The sequence below is a fragment of the Cryptomeria japonica genome, unplaced genomic scaffold, assembly GCF_030272615.1.
Source record: "Cryptomeria japonica unplaced genomic scaffold, Sugi_1.0 HiC_scaffold_1182, whole genome shotgun sequence".
NCBI lineage: Eukaryota > Viridiplantae > Streptophyta > Pinopsida > Cupressales > Cupressaceae > Cryptomeria > Cryptomeria japonica.
This window is the reverse complement of record NW_026729769.1, coordinates 25140-39377: the sequence shown is the minus strand read 5'-3', so window position 1 is coordinate 39377 and position 14238 is coordinate 25140. Positions and strand designations below refer to the sequence as shown.

General features: G+C 62.5%; 2 non-coding genes across 2 annotated transcripts; both read left to right on the top strand.

Annotated features, from left to right (window-relative positions):
- Positions 1-3267: 3267 nt before the first annotated feature.
- On the top strand, positions 3268-3386 carry LOC131873193 (5S ribosomal RNA). Its single transcript, XR_009371204.1, has one exon. It is a non-coding gene; the product is annotated as a 5S ribosomal RNA (ribosomal RNA).
- Positions 3387-11190: 7804 nt separating this feature from the next.
- On the top strand, positions 11191-11309 carry LOC131873192 (5S ribosomal RNA). Its single transcript, XR_009371203.1, has one exon. It is a non-coding gene; the product is annotated as a 5S ribosomal RNA (ribosomal RNA).
- Positions 11310-14238: the final 2929 nt, after the last annotated feature.

Sequence of the window (14238 nt, the reverse complement as noted above, 5' to 3'; positions counted from 1 at the left end):
GTGGGCAGCGAGGTGCGCACCTTTGATGCGATGCCTTCACTAATTTCCATAAAAGGCAAAAAAAAAACGAGATTTTAAAATTTCCGTTTTGAAAGATAGTGAGAAAAAGGGAATGCTGGTGCCATCTTGAGCCCGCCCTGGTGCGCAGCCCAGCCAAGGTTTGCGCACCAAGGTGCCCACCCTGGCGAAGGTGCGCGCCCGGGCAATTAACCCAACTTCCAACTTCGCGCGCGCCAGGGTGGGAGCGCACCCAACAACCGGGCCTGGGAAGAGCCAATGCGAGAAACCCCACCAAACTCTCTGACAAAAAAAGAGGGGGCGCTCCAGTAACCCCGCTTCGGAGCGCACCCTGGGCAAACCCAGCCAAGGTGCCCACCCCGGCCAAGGTGCAGGCGAGGTGCGCACCCGGGGCAAACCGGGCTCCGACAACGTGCACGCCGCACCTTGGAGCACACTTCGTAGCGCTCCCGGGTGCGCACCTCAGAGCACACCAAGGTGGGCAGCGAGGTGCGCACCTTTGATGCGCTGCCTTCACTAATTTCCAGAAAAGGCAAAAAAAAAAGGAGATTTTAAAATTTCCGTTTTGAAAGATAGTGAAAAAAACGGAACGCGCGTGCCATCTTGAGCCCGCCCTGGTGCGCAGCCCAGGTAAGGTGCCACCCTGGCAAAGGTGCGCACCCGGGCAATTAACCCTACTTCCGACTTCGTGCGCGCCAGGGTGGCAACCGGGCCTCGGAAGAGCCAATGCGAGAAACCCCACCAAACGCTCCGACAAAAAAAGAGGCGGCGCTCCAATAACCCCGCTTCGGAGCGCAGCCGGGGCAAACCAAGCCAAGGTGCCCACCCCGACGAAGGTGCACGCGAGGTGCGCACCCGGGGCAAACCGGGCTCCGACAACGTGCACGCAGCACCTTGGAGCACACTTCGAAGCACTCCCGGGTGCCCACCGGCGTTGCGCACCGTGGTGGGCAGCGAGGTGCGCACCTTTGATGCGCTGCCTTCACTAATTTCCAGAAAAAGGCAAAAAAAAATGAGATTTTAAAATTTCCGTTTTGAAAGATAGTGAAAAAAAAGGAACGCGGGTGCCATCTTGAGCCCGCCCTGGTGCGCAGCCCAGGCAAGGCATGCGCACCAAGGTGCCCACCCGAGGTGCACACCCGGGGCAAACCGGGCTCCGACTTCGTGCAGGCCGCACCTTGGAGCACACTTCGGAGCGCTCCTTGGTGCGCACCATGGTGCCCACCAGGGCGCACCCGAGGCAAACCGGGCTCCGACTTCGTGCACGCCGCACCTTGGAGCACACATCGGAGCGCTCCCAGGTTCGCACCAGCGTTGCGCACCTTTGATGCGCTGCCTTCACTAATTTCCAGAAAAGGCAAAAAAAAACGATATTTTAAAATTTCCGTTCTGAAAGATAGTGAAAAAAACGGAACGCGGGTGCCATCTTGAGCCCTTCCTGATGCGCAGCCCAGGCAAGTTGTGCGCACCAAGGTGCCCACCCTGGCGGAGGTGCGCGCCCGGGGCAAACCGGGCTCCGACTTCGTGCACTGCATGGTGCCCACCAAGGCGCGCAACCCAGCCAAGGTGCCCACCGCAGCGAAGGTGCACGCGAGGTGCGCACCCGAGGTGCACACCCGGGGCAAACCGGGCTCCGACTTCGTGCACGCCGCACCTTGGAGCACACTTCAGAGCGCTCCTTGGTACGCACCAGGGCGCGCAACCCAGCCAAGGTGCTCACCCCGGCGAAGGTGCACGCGAGGTGCGCACCCGGGGCAAACCGGGCTCGGACTTCGTGCACGCCGCACCTTGGAGCACACATCGGAGCGCTCCCGGGTTCGCACCAGCATTGCGCACCTTTGATGCGCTGCCTTCACTAATTTCCAGAAAAGGCAAAAAAAAGAAAAAAATGAGATTTTAAAATTTCCGTTTTGAAAGATAGTGAAAAAAACGGAACGCGGGTGCCATCTTGAGCCCGCCCTGGTGTGCAGCCCAGGCAAGTTGTGCGCACCAAGGCACCCACCCTGGCCAAGGTGGGTCACGGGGTGGGTCCTAGGGTGGGTAACGGGGTGGGTACTAAGGTGCGTGCCAAGGTGGGTCATAGGGTGGGTGCCAAGGTGGGCACCAGGGTGGGTGTGCACCAACCCTAGCCAGGGTAGGTCACGGGGTGGTTGTCGGGGTGGGCGTCAAGGAGCCAAGGTGGGTGGCAAGTAGCCAAGTTGCGTGCCAAGGTGGGTGTCGGGGTGGGTGCCAAGGATCCAAGGTGGGTGCCAAGGAACCAAGGTGGGTGTCTGGGTGGGTGCCGAGGTGGGAGCCAGGGTGGGTCCCAAGGTGAGTGCAAAGGTGGGTGCCAGGGTCAAGGTGAGTGCCAATGTGGGTTCCAAGGTGCCAGGGTCAGGGTGAGTGCCAATGTGGGTTCAAAGGTGCTAAGTTGGGTGCGAGGTTGGGTGCGAGGGTGGGTGGGTGCCAAGGTGTGCTAGGTGGAAGCCCGGGTGGGTCGGCATCCCATGGGTGTCGAGTTGGGTGCCTGATGGGTGCTTCTTGTCAAGTTTTAGTCGTCGGGACTCATTTCGAGCCTTAGAGGTCGTTTCTTGTCCGGTTGCCCTGTCTTCGACCTGGGAACCCAATTTTGGTCCTCGGGTCCCATTTTTTTTTGTCTCGCATCCCACTTTTGGCCTGTGGCCTTTTCGGGGTCGATTCTCGTTTTGGGCATCAGAGCATGTTTCTTCTCCTAAAACCCAATATTTGTTTATTAAGTCTCGGAACACATTTTTGTTCTCGTGGACCCATCATGGGTCTTGGAACGCATTTGTGGTCCTTGGGTCCCATTTTGCATCCCGAAACTTGTGTTTTGGTGCTTGATCCCTATTTTGGGTGCCCACCTTGCACCAAGTGCGCACCCGGGGCAAACCGAGCGCCTTGGTGCACCGGGGCAAGATCGAGCGTGCACCCGAGGCGCCCCGAACATGCACCAAGGTGCACTCGGCCCACATGTGAGCGCAGGTCGTTGCGCCCGAGGTGGTGTGTGGGCACCGCGTTGCAGACGGGACACTGCACGCACACGACGCCCCCTCCAGGTGCACGCACGTAGGCCGGGCCGGGTGCACACCCGACGCCCTAGCAAGGTGCGCGCACCCGGGCAGGGCTCACACTTGGCGAACGGGGCGCACTTCGCGAGGGAGGGTGTGCACCTCGACGGGGGTGGGTGGCCGGGGTGGATTCGCACGTGGGTCGCGGTTTGCTAAGTACACACTGCGACAAGCTCATAACGGGTGCGATCATACCAGCGTTAGTGCACCGGATCCCATCAGAACTCCGCAGTTAAGCGCGCTTGGGCCGGAGTAGTACTGGGATGGGTGACCTCCCGGGAAGTCCCGGTGTTGCACCCTTTTTTAGTTTTTCGCCGGGCGTCGCAATGCTATTTGAATAAACCTTTTGCCCGTTTGCGTTCTCGTCGGGGCCGGGCCGGGCCGGGGTGCGCTGCCCGCACTACCGCGCGCGCGGGGGCGACACCGAGCGCGCACCCGAGGCGCCCCGAGCACACAGGCCACGGTGCAACCCGGGCGTTGTGCGCGCACCCCGGTGCGCCCGAGGTGCTGCGCGCGCACCCAGGTGAAATCGGTGTGCACCTCGGCCAGTGCGCGCTCGGTCGAGTCGCGCACGTTGGCCAAGGTGCACGGTGATGTTTCTTACTCTAAGGTTCCGCACCAGACGCCCGGGACAGGTGAGCGAAGCTGGGCGGGGCCGGGTGCGCGGCCGGGGCAGGTGCACGCAGCTGGAGAGAGCTTTGGAGCACACTTCGGAGCGCACCAATGATGCGCTCCATTCAAAAGTTTCCTGAAAAGGCAAAAAAAGTTGAGATTATAGAATTTCCCACTTGAGAGATTGTAAAAAAAAAAAATTTAAAATGAAGGAAACGCGGGTGCCAAGGTGTGCGCAGCCCAGCCAAGGTGTGCGCACCAAGGCGCCCACCCTGGCGAAGGTGCACGCAAGGTGCGCACCCGAGGCAAACCGGACAATTAACCCAACTTTCGACTTCGCGCGCACCTTGGAGCGCACTTCGGAGCGCTCCTTGGTGCGCACCAATCTTGGGCACCTCGGAGTGCACCATGGCGCCCACCAAGGTGCGCACCCGGGGCAAACCGAGCTCCGACTTCGTGCGCACCTTGGAGCGCACGAAAGGTGCGCACCATGGCGCCCACCAAGGTGCGCAGCCCAGCCAAGGCGTGCGCATCAAGGTGCGCACCCTGGCGAAGGTGCGCACCCGGGGCAAACCGAGCTCCGACTTCGTGCGCACCTTGGAGCGCACAAAAGGTGCGCAACCCAGCCAAGGTGTGCGCACCCCGGTCAAACCGAGCTCCGAATCGTGCGCACCAGAGGTGCACGCCATCGTGCGCACCTTGGAGCACACTTCGGAGCCCTCCTTGGTGCGCGCCGATGTTGCGCACCTCGGAGCGCACCCGGGGAAAACAATGCAATTAACCCGACTTTCGACTTCGTGGGCACCTCGGAGCGCTCTCGGGTTCGCACCTCGGAGCACACCGAGGTGCGCACCTTTGATGCGCTGCCTTCACCAATTTCCAGAAAAGGCAAGAAAACATTGAGAAGGTGTGCGCACCGAGGTGCCCACCCTGGCGAAGGTGCACGCGAGGTGCGCACCCGGGGCAAACCGGGCTCCGACTTCGTGCACGCCGCACCTTGGAGCACACTTCGGAGCGCTCCTTGGTGCGCACCAGGGCGCGCAACCCAGCCGAGGTGCCCACCCCGGCGAAGGTGCACGCGAGGTGCGCACCCGGGGCAAACCGGGCTCCGACTTCGTGCACGCCATGGTGCCCACCGCGGCGAAGGTGCACGCGAGGTGCGCACCCGGGGCAAACCGGGCTCCGACTTCGTGCACGCCGCACCTTGGAGCACACTTCGGAGCGCTCCTTGGTGCGCACCATGGTGCCCACCAGGGCGCGCAACCCCGCCGAAGGTGCACGCGAGGTGCGCACCCGGGGCAAACCGGGCTCCGACTTCGTGCACGCCGCACCTTGGAGCACACTTCGGAGCGCTCCTTGGTGCGCACCATGGTGCCCACCAGGGCGCGCAACCCCGCCGAAGGTGCACGCGAGGTGCGCACCCGGGGCAAACCGGGCTCCGACTTCGTGCACGCCATGGTGCGCACCGCGGCGAAGGTGCGCACCCGGGGCAAACCGGGCTCCGACTTCGTGCACGCCGCACCTTGGAGCACACTTCGGAGCGCTCCTTGGTGCGCACCAGGGCGCGCAACCCAGCCGAGGTGCCCACCCCGGCGAAGGTGCACGCGAGGTGCGTACCCGGGGCAAACCGGGCTCCGACTTCGTGCACGCCGCACCTTGGAGCACACTTCGGAGCGCTCCTTGGTGCGCACCATGGTGCCCACCAGGCCGCGCAACCCAGCCAAGGTGTGCGCACCAAGGTGCACGCGAGGTGCGCACCCGGGGCAAACCGGGGTCCGACTTCGTGCACGTCGCACCTTGGAGCACACATCGGGGCGCTCCCGGGTTCGCACCGGCGTTGCGCACCGTGGTGGGCACCTCGGAGCACACCAAGGTGGGCAGCGAGGTGCGCACCTTTGATGCGATGCCTTCACTAATTTCCATAAAAGGCAAAAAAAAAACGAGATTTTAAAATTTCCGTTTTGAAAGATAGTGAGAAAAAGGGAATGCTGGTGCCATCTTGAGCCCGCCCTGGTGCGCAGCCCAGCCAAGGTGTGCGCACCAAGGTGCCCACCCTGGCGAAGGTGCGCGCCCGGGCAATTAACCCAACTTCCAACTTCGCGCGCGCCAGGGTGGGAGCGCACCCAACAACCGGGCCTGGGAAGAGCCAATGCGAGAAACCCCACCAAACGCTCTGACAAAAAAAGAGGGGGCGCTCCAGTAACCCCGCTTCGGAGCGCACCCTGGGCAAACCCAGCCAAGGTGCCCACCCCGGCCAAGGTGCAGGCGAGGTGCGCACCCGGGGCAAACCGGGCTCCGACAACGTGCACGCCGCACCTTGGAGCACACTTCGTAGCGCTCCCGGGTGCGCACCTCAGAGCACACCAAGGTGGGCAGCGAGGTGCGCACCTTTGATGCGCTGCCTTCACTAATTTCCAGAAAAGGCAAAAAAAAAAGGAGATTTTAAAATTTCCGTTTTGAAAGATAGTGAAAAAAACGGAACGCGCGTGCCATCTTGAGCCCGCCCTGGTGCGCAGCCCAGGTAAGGTGCCCACCCTGGCAAAGGTGCGCACCCGGGCAATTAACCCTACTTCCGACTTCGTGCGCGCCAGGGTGGCAACCGGGCCTCGGAAGAGCCAATGCGAGAAACCCCACCAAACGCTCCGACAAAAAAAGAGGCGGCGCTCCAATAACCCCGCTTCGGAGCGCAGCCGGGGCAAACCCAGCCAAGGTGCCCACCCCGACGAAGGTGCACGCGAGGTGCGCACCCGGGGCAAACCGGGCTCCGACAACGTGCACGCAGCACCTTGGAGCACACTTCGAAGCACTCCCGGGTGCCCACCGGCGTTGCGCACCGTGGTGGGCAGCGAGGTGCGCACCTTTGATGCGCTGCCTTCACTAATTTCCAGAAAAAGGCAAAAAAAAATGAGATTTTAAAATTTCCGTTTTGAAAGATAGTGAAAAAAAAGGAACGCGGGTGCCATCTTGAGCCCGCCCTGGTGCGCAGCCCAGGCAAGGCATGCGCACCAAGGTGCCCACCCGAGGTGCACACCCGGGGCAAACCGGGCTCCGACTTCGTGCAGGCCGCACCTTGGAGCACACTTCGGAGCGCTCCTTGGTGCGCACCATGGTGCCCACCAGGGCGCGCAACCCAGCCAAGGTCTGCACACTAAGGTGCCCACCCCGGCGAAGGTGCACGCGAGGTGCGCACCCGGGGCAAACCGGGCTCCGACTTCGTGCACGCCATGGTGCCCACCGCGGCGAAGGTGCACGCGAGGTGCGCACCCGGGGCAAACCGGGCTCCGACTTCGTGCACGCCGCACCTTGGAGCACACTTCGGAGCGCTCCTTGGTGCGCACCATGGTGCCCACCAGGGCGCGCAACCCAGCCAAGGTGTGCGCACCAAGGTGCACGCGAGGTGCGCACCCGGGGCAAACCGGGGTCCGACTTCGTGCACGCCGCACCTTGGAGCACACATCGGAGCGCTCCCAGGTTCGCACCAGCGTTGCGCACCTTTGATGCGCTGCCTTCACTAATTTCCAGAAAAGGCAAAAAAAAACGATATTTTAAAATTTCCGTTCTGAAAGATAGTGAAAAAAACGGAACGCGGGTGCCATCTTGAGCCCTTCCTGGTGCGCAGCCCAGGCAAGTTGTGCGCACCAAGGTGCCCACCCTGGCGGAGGTGCGCGCCCGGGGCAAACCGGGCTCCGACTTCGTGCACTGCATGGTGCCCACCAAGGCGCGCAACCCAGCCAAGGTGCCCACCGCAGCGAAGGTGCACGCGAGGTGCACACCCGGGGCAAACCGGGCTCCGACTTCGTGCACGCCGCACCTTGGAGCACACTTCAGAGCGCTCCTTGGTGCGCACCAGGGCGCGCAACCCAGCCGAGGTGCCCACCCCGGCGAAGGTGCACGCGAGGTGCGCACCCGGGGCAAACCGGGCTCCGACTTCGTGCACGCCATGGTGCCCACCGCGGCGAAGGTGCGCACCCGGGGCAAACCGGGCTCCGACTTCGTGCACGCCGCACCTTGGAGCACACTTCGGAGCGCTCCTTGGTGCGCACCATGGTGCCCACCAGGCCGCGCAACCCAGCCAAGGTGTGCGCACCAAGGTGCACGCGAGGTGCGCACCCGGGGCAAACCGGGGTCCGACTTCGTGCACGCCGCACCTTGGAGCACACATCGGGGCGCTCCCGGGTTCGCACCGGCGTTGCGCACCGTGGTGGGCACCTCGGAGCACACCAAGGTGGGCAGCGAGGTGCGCACCTTTGATGCGATGCCTTCACTAATTTCCATAAAAGGCAAAAAAAAAACGAGATTTTAAAATTTCCGTTTTGAAAGATAGTGAGAAAAAGGGAATGCTGGTGCCATCTTGAGCCCGCCCTGGTGCGCAGCCCAGCCAAGGTTTGCGCACCAAGGTGCCCACCCTGGCGAAGGTGCGCGCCCGGGCAATTAACCCAACTTCCAACTTCGCGCGCGCCAGGGTGGGAGCGCACCCAACAACCGGGCCTGGGAAGAGCCAATGCGAGAAACCCCACCAAACTCTCTGACAAAAAAAGAGGGGGCGCTCCAGTAACCCCGCTTCGGAGCGCACCCTGGGCAAACCCAGCCAAGGTGCCCACCCCGGCCAAGGTGCAGGCGAGGTGCGCACCCGGGGCAAACCGGGCTCCGACAACGTGCACGCCGCACCTTGGAGCACACTTCGTAGCGCTCCCGGGTGCGCACCTCAGAGCACACCAAGGTGGGCAGCGAGGTGCGCACCTTTGATGCGCTGCCTTCACTAATTTCCAGAAAAGGCAAAAAAAAAAGGAGATTTTAAAATTTCCGTTTTGAAAGATAGTGAAAAAAACGGAACGCGCGTGCCATCTTGAGCCCGCCCTGGTGCGCAGCCCAGGTAAGGTGCCACCCTGGCAAAGGTGCGCACCCGGGCAATTAACCCTACTTCCGACTTCGTGCGCGCCAGGGTGGCAACCGGGCCTCGGAAGAGCCAATGCGAGAAACCCCACCAAACGCTCCGACAAAAAAAGAGGCGGCGCTCCAATAACCCCGCTTCGGAGCGCAGCCGGGGCAAACCAAGCCAAGGTGCCCACCCCGACGAAGGTGCACGCGAGGTGCGCACCCGGGGCAAACCGGGCTCCGACAACGTGCACGCAGCACCTTGGAGCACACTTCGAAGCACTCCCGGGTGCCCACCGGCGTTGCGCACCGTGGTGGGCAGCGAGGTGCGCACCTTTGATGCGCTGCCTTCACTAATTTCCAGAAAAAGGCAAAAAAAAATGAGATTTTAAAATTTCCGTTTTGAAAGATAGTGAAAAAAAAGGAACGCGGGTGCCATCTTGAGCCCGCCCTGGTGCGCAGCCCAGGCAAGGCATGCGCACCAAGGTGCCCACCCGAGGTGCACACCCGGGGCAAACCGGGCTCCGACTTCGTGCAGGCCGCACCTTGGAGCACACTTCGGAGCGCTCCTTGGTGCGCACCATGGTGCCCACCAGGGCGCACCCGAGGCAAACCGGGCTCCGACTTCGTGCACGCCGCACCTTGGAGCACACATCGGAGCGCTCCCAGGTTCGCACCAGCGTTGCGCACCTTTGATGCGCTGCCTTCACTAATTTCCAGAAAAGGCAAAAAAAAACGATATTTTAAAATTTCCGTTCTGAAAGATAGTGAAAAAAACGGAACGCGGGTGCCATCTTGAGCCCTTCCTGATGCGCAGCCCAGGCAAGTTGTGCGCACCAAGGTGCCCACCCTGGCGGAGGTGCGCGCCCGGGGCAAACCGGGCTCCGACTTCGTGCACTGCATGGTGCCCACCAAGGCGCGCAACCCAGCCAAGGTGCCCACCGCAGCGAAGGTGCACGCGAGGTGCGCACCCGAGGTGCACACCCGGGGCAAACCGGGCTCCGACTTCGTGCACGCCGCACCTTGGAGCACACTTCAGAGCGCTCCTTGGTACGCACCAGGGCGCGCAACCCAGCCAAGGTGCTCACCCCGGCGAAGGTGCACGCGAGGTGCGCACCCGGGGCAAACCGGGCTCGGACTTCGTGCACGCCGCACCTTGGAGCACACATCGGAGCGCTCCCGGGTTCGCACCAGCATTGCGCACCTTTGATGCGCTGCCTTCACTAATTTCCAGAAAAGGCAAAAAAAAGAAAAAAATGAGATTTTAAAATTTCCGTTTTGAAAGATAGTGAAAAAAACGGAACGCGGGTGCCATCTTGAGCCCGCCCTGGTGTGCAGCCCAGGCAAGTTGTGCGCACCAAGGCACCCACCCTGGCCAAGGTGGGTCACGGGGTGGGTCCTAGGGTGGGTAACGGGGTGGGTACTAAGGTGCGTGCCAAGGTGGGTCATAGGGTGGGTGCCAAGGTGGGCACCAGGGTGGGTGTGCACCAACCCTAGCCAGGGTAGGTCACGGGGTGGTTGTCGGGGTGGGCGTCAAGGAGCCAAGGTGGGTGGCAAGTAGCCAAGTTGCGTGCCAAGGTGGGTGTCGGGGTGGGTGCCAAGGATCCAAGGTGGGTGCCAAGGAACCAAGGTGGGTGTCTGGGTGGGTGCCGAGGTGGGAGCCAGGGTGGGTCCCAAGGTGAGTGCAAAGGTGGGTGCCAGGGTCAAGGTGAGTGCCAATGTGGGTTCCAAGGTGCCAGGGTCAGGGTGAGTGCCAATGTGGGTTCAAAGGTGCTAAGTTGGGTGCGAGGTTGGGTGCGAGGGTGGGTGGGTGCCAAGGTGTGCTAGGTGGAAGCCCGGGTGGGTCGGCATCCCATGGGTGTCGAGTTGGGTGCCTGATGGGTGCTTCTTGTCAAGTTTTAGTCGTCGGGACTCATTTCGAGCCTTAGAGGTCGTTTCTTGTCCGGTTGCCCTGTCTTCGACCTGGGAACCCAATTTTGGTCCTCGGGTCCCATTTTTTTTTGTCTCGCATCCCACTTTTGGCCTGTGGCCTTTTCGGGGTCGATTCTCGTTTTGGGCATCAGAGCATGTTTCTTCTCCTAAAACCCAATATTTGTTTATTAAGTCTCGGAACACATTTTTGTTCTCGTGGACCCATCATGGGTCTTGGAACGCATTTGTGGTCCTTGGGTCCCATTTTGCATCCCGAAACTTGTGTTTTGGTGCTTGATCCCTATTTTGGGTGCCCACCTTGCACCAAGTGCGCACCCGGGGCAAACCGAGCGCCTTGGTGCACCGGGGCAAGATCGAGCGTGCACCCGAGGCGCCCCGAACATGCACCAAGGTGCACTCGGCCCACATGTGAGCGCAGGTCGTTGCGCCCGAGGTGGTGTGTGGGCACCGCGTTGCAGACGGGACACTGCACGCACACGACGCCCCCTCCAGGTGCACGCACGTAGGCCGGGCCGGGTGCACACCCGACGCCCTAGCAAGGTGCGCGCACCCGGGCAGGGCTCACACTTGGCGAACGGGGCGCACTTCGCGAGGGAGGGTGTGCACCTCGACGGGGGTGGGTGGCCGGGGTGGATTCGCACGTGGGTCGCGGTTTGCTAAGTACACACTGCGACAAGCTCATAACGGGTGCGATCATACCAGCGTTAGTGCACCGGATCCCATCAGAACTCCGCAGTTAAGCGCGCTTGGGCCGGAGTAGTACTGGGATGGGTGACCTCCCGGGAAGTCCCGGTGTTGCACCCTTTTTTAGTTTTTCGCCGGGCGTCGCAATGCTATTTGAATAAACCTTTTGCCCGTTTGCGTTCTCGTCGGGGCCGGGCCGGGCCGGGGTGCGCTGCCCGCACTACCGCGCGCGCGGGGGCGACACCGAGCGCGCACCCGAGGCGCCCCGAGCACACAGGCCACGGTGCAACCCGGGCGTTGTGCGCGCACCCCGGTGCGCCCGAGGTGCTGCGCGCGCACCCAGGTGAAATCGGTGTGCACCTCGGCCAGTGCGCGCTCGGTCGAGTCGCGCACGTTGGCCAAGGTGCACGGTGATGTTTCTTACTCTAAGGTTCCGCACCAGACGCCCGGGACAGGTGAGCGAAGCTGGGCGGGGCCGGGTGCGCGGCCGGGGCAGGTGCACGCAGCTGGAGAGAGCTTTGGAGCACACTTCGGAGCGCACCAATGATGCGCTCCATTCAAAAGTTTCCTGAAAAGGCAAAAAAAGTTGAGATTATAGAATTTCCCACTTGAGAGATTGTAAAAAAAAAAAATTTAAAATGAAGGAAACGCGGGTGCCAAGGTGTGCGCAGCCCAGCCAAGGTGTGCGCACCAAGGCGCCCACCCTGGCGAAGGTGCACGCAAGGTGCGCACCCGAGGCAAACCGGACAATTAACCCAACTTTCGACTTCGCGCGCACCTTGGAGCGCACTTCGGAGCGCTCCTTGGTGCGCACCAATCTTGGGCACCTCGGAGTGCACCATGGCGCCCACCAAGGTGCGCACCCGGGGCAAACCGAGCTCCGACTTCGTGCGCACCTTGGAGCGCACGAAAGGTGCGCACCATGGCGCCCACCAAGGTGCGCAGCCCAGCCAAGGCGTGCGCATCAAGGTGCGCACCCTGGCGAAGGTGCGCACCCGGGGCAAACCGAGCTCCGACTTCGTGCGCACCTTGGAGCGCACAAAAGGTGCGCAACCCAGCCAAGGTGTGCGCACCCCGGTCAAACCGAGCTCCGAATCGTGCGCACCAGAGGTGCACGCCATCGTGCGCACCTTGGAGCACACTTCGGAGCCCTCCTTGGTGCGCGCCGATGTTGCGCACCTCGGAGCGCACCCGGGGAAAACAATGCAATTAACCCGACTTTCGACTTCGTGGGCACCTCGGAGCGCTCTCGGGTTCGCACCTCGGAGCACACCGAGGTGCGCACCTTTGATGCGCTGCCTTCACCAATTTCCAGAAAAGGCAAGAAAACATTGAGAAGGTGTGCGCACCGAGGTGCCCACCCTGGCGAAGGTGCACGCGAGGTGCGCACCCGGGGCAAACCGGGCTCCGACTTCGTGCACGCCGCACCTTGGAGCACACTTCGGAGCGCTCCTTGGTGCGCACCAGGGCGCGCAACCCAGCCGAGGTGCCCACCCCGGCGAAGGTGCACGCGAGGTGCGCACCCGGGGCAAACCGGGCTCCGACTTCGTGCACGCCATGGTGCCCACCGCGGCGAAGGTGCACGCGAGGTGCGCACCCGGGGCAAACCGGGCTCCGACTTCGTGCACGCCGCACCTTGGAGCACACTTCGGAGCGCTCCTTGGTGCGCACCATGGTGCCCACCAGGGCGCGCAACCCCGCCGAAGGTGCACGCGAGGTGCGCACCCGGGGCAAACCGGGCTCCGACTTCGTGCACGCCGCACCTTGGAGCACACTTCGGAGCGCTCCTTGGTGCGCACCATGGTGCCCACCAGGGCGCGCAACCCCGCCGAAGGTGCACGCGAGGTGCGCACCCGGGGCAAACCGGGCTCCGACTTCGTGCACGCCATGGTGCGCACCGCGGCGAAGGTGCGCACCCGGGGCAAACCGGGCTCCGACTTCGTGCACGCCGCACCTTGGAGCACACTTCGGAGCGCTCCTTGGTGCGCACCAGGGCGCGCAACCCAGCCGAGGTGCCCACCCCGGCGAAGGTGCACGCGAGGTGCGTACCCGGGGCAAACCGGGCTCCGACTTCGTGCACGCCGCACCTTGGAGCACACTTCGGAGCGCTCCTTGGTGCGCACCATGGTGCCCACCAGGCCGCGCAACCCAGCCAAGGTGTGCGCACCAAGGTGCACGCGAGGTGCGCACCCGGGGCAAACCGGGGTCCGACTTCGTGCACGCCGCACCTTGGAGCACACATCGGGGCGCTCCCGGGTTCGCACCGGCGTTGCGCACCATGGTGGGCACCTCGGAGCACACCAAGGTGGGCAGCGAGGTGCGCACCTTTGATGCGATGCCTTCACTAATTTCCATAAAAGGCAAAAAAAAAACGAGATTTTAAAATTTCCGTTTTGAAAGATAGTGAGAAAAAGGGAATGCTGGTGCCATCTTGAGCCCGCCCTGGTGCGCAGCCCAGCCAAGGTGTGCGCACCAAGGTGCCCACCCTGGCGAAGGTGCGCGCCCGGGCAATTAACCCAACTTCCAACTTCGCGCGCGCCAGGGTGGGAGCGCACCCAACAACCGGGCCTGGGAAGAGCCAATGCGAGAAACCCCACCAAACGCTCTGACAAAAAAAGAGGGGGCGCTCCAGTAACCCCGCTTCGGAGCGCACCCTGGGCAAACCCAGCCAAGGTGCCCACCCCGGCCAAGGTGCAGGCGAGGTGCGCACCCGGGGCAAACCGGGCTCCGACAACGTGCACGCCGCACCTTGGAGCACACTTCGTAGCGCTCCCGGGTGCGCACCTCAGAGCACACCAAGGTGGGCAGCGAGGTGCGCACCTTTGATGCGCTGCCTTCACTAATTTCCAGAAAAGGCAAAAAAAAAAGGAGATTTTAAAATTTCCGTTTTGAAAGATAGTGAAAAAAACGGAACGCGCGTGCCATCTTGAGCCCGCCCTGGTGCGCAGCCCAGGTAAGGTGCCCACCCTGGCAAAGGTGCGCACCCGGGCAATTAACCCTACTTCCGACTTCGTGCGCGCCAGGGTGGCAACCGGGCCTCGGAAGAGCC